The sequence below is a fragment of the Carassius gibelio genome, chromosome A21, assembly GCF_023724105.1.
Source record: "Carassius gibelio isolate Cgi1373 ecotype wild population from Czech Republic chromosome A21, carGib1.2-hapl.c, whole genome shotgun sequence".
Lineage (NCBI taxonomy): Eukaryota > Metazoa > Chordata > Actinopteri > Cypriniformes > Cyprinidae > Carassius > Carassius gibelio.
The window spans coordinates 14,651,777-14,653,775 of NC_068391.1; the positions used below are offsets into that span (position 1 = coordinate 14,651,777).

Consider the following 1,999-nt stretch of genomic DNA (forward strand, 5'->3'; position numbering starts at 1 on the left):
TGGGATATTTCCTCTGTAATAAAATAATCAAACCTCCTTCAGCTTCTGGTTGCAATTTTCTTCTCCGATGCCTGACAGGCTTCAGGCTTTATGTTCACCATGTGCTAATGACAAGCATTTACTGGAGTCATCTAAGGTCAAGACATGTTGCCAAGAACATTTCATATCTTCTTCACCGCACATCTAATCCGAATATATAATGGTTTTTGTGCATTAAATTACTGTGAATCATGTGTGTAAGAGCTGGCAGGGCTTACAGGTTGTATAGATTGTAAATATTGTACACATCAAAAGCCTTTTAGCTGCATTTGGTAGTCTGGCTATAGAGCTAGCTCTTCTCTTGGATGCCCCCTGCTTGCTGATCACAATAAAACAGTTATAGAAATAAGTGAGGGAATTAAGCAAGAATTCTTAGTTTATAATTAATAAATTGTAAGAAGGTCATTAAAACACATAACACTGCGGTCCTTGAAAACACTGAGACTTAAGTAGGACTTCTGCTTACAACTTAAGCTTTCATTCACTCTTATGATTATGTTCATACTGGTATAATTATTACACAAGATTTCTTCTTTCTTAGTGTGTGCAATCATCTAGATCTTTAAATGCATCATAGGCCCTGCGCGATCACACACTGGCTCACTAACCAATCAAAAGATGTGCAACAGTGGATGCAACGGCTGTTCCACCACAATCATCCCACCACACCCCCTCCATCACACCATCCCCTGCAAAGAGCAACGCCTGGCCACTGCCGACGGCCCTCTGGTGAGCATTAAAAAGGGGTCGTTGTTGCCGCTGCAGTGGAGGGAAGATGAGACGGACGCTTTTGTTTTCCTCTCCCTGCATCTCCTGATGCCCACAGAAGGAAAAAGGGAAAAAAGAAATAGGAAAGGAAGCATAGCATGGCGTTCTGGGGCGTTCCACCCCCCCTTCAACCCCAAAGGAACTGTGTGCTGTGTTGAGGAGAAGAGAGAGGGCCTGGGCCATGTGATAGTGAGAGCATGCGGGCATGGTTCGGCCCCCAGGCAGAGGGAACAGGGTCTGCTGCATGATTAATCTGGCTGAGGGCAGGAGGACCGCCACAGGCCTGCCGCATTAACTCCCTGATCTTCCGCTACACACACACACACACAAATAAAAAAAACACAAACCCACAGAAAATCTGGGTTGATGGCCAGTACGTGTGTCAGTGTGTCCACCTGCAGCAGAGGCAGGGTTAGTTTGTTTGGAAAGTGGAGCGAGACTTTGTTTTTGCCACAGGCTCAGTCTCGCCTCTGTCACATGAGAGGATGCATGCAGGAAGTAACAGGGATGTTTGTCTGTTGACATGCTGCTTGAACATGGACACTGGATGTTAAACTTGTGCCTTGGAGCGGATAAGAACATCCCAAAACAAGAAGAAGACAAGAAGAGGTTTATTAAGGATATCGAGATATGTGTTAACATAGTATTTAGTATGGTGGTCATTTTTGAAATGCACTCATTTGTACTCAGTTTTTATCCTTTTATCCGATTTGTATCCTTCATGCAGCTATGTCCCGTGTTGAACAACTTTCATCACATATAATATTTCTGAAACTCCACATGTTGTCCTGCCTGTTGCTTGTGATCAGACTAGTTCTCAATGTACATATGCAGCAGTGGAGCTCTTTGGTCATATGCCGAGACTCTGACCAACTCCATGCCCAGGCAGACAGAGGGTTAAAATCCTGCAGTCCACGCCGCATTAACTGGAAAGGAATGAAGTGTCAAGCGTGTTCTCACCACAGCGAAACGGTTGAAACCCTAACCCATACCCCCCCCCACAGTCATCCGCCCCCCCACTCCCAGCAACCTCCCACAGCCGTGACCAAATAATTTCCTAGCCTCCCGAGATTCGCCTCACCAGACAAATATCTGCAGCGCAGCCCTGATTCAGTGCACAAACATGCAGCCTCCCTCGTCTCTCAACGCCTCTGTGCCGCCACTTTGAAGAAAATGGGCCTCCCTTTTTAAC

At 45.8% G+C, this 1,999-nt stretch overlaps 1 protein-coding gene across 3 annotated transcripts in view; it reads left to right on the forward strand.

Annotated features, from left to right (window-relative positions):
• LOC127941560 (SH2 domain-containing protein 4A-like) overlaps positions 1–36 on the forward strand; it is a 20,279-nt gene extending 20,243 nt beyond the window's left edge. For all 3 annotated transcript variants that reach the window (XM_052536742.1, XM_052536743.1, XM_052536741.1), the window contains one exon: positions 1–36. This exon is cut by the window's left edge and continues 1,120 nt beyond it. The gene's annotated coding sequence lies outside the window, so the exon portion shown is untranslated.
• Positions 37–1,999: the final 1,963 nt, after the last annotated feature.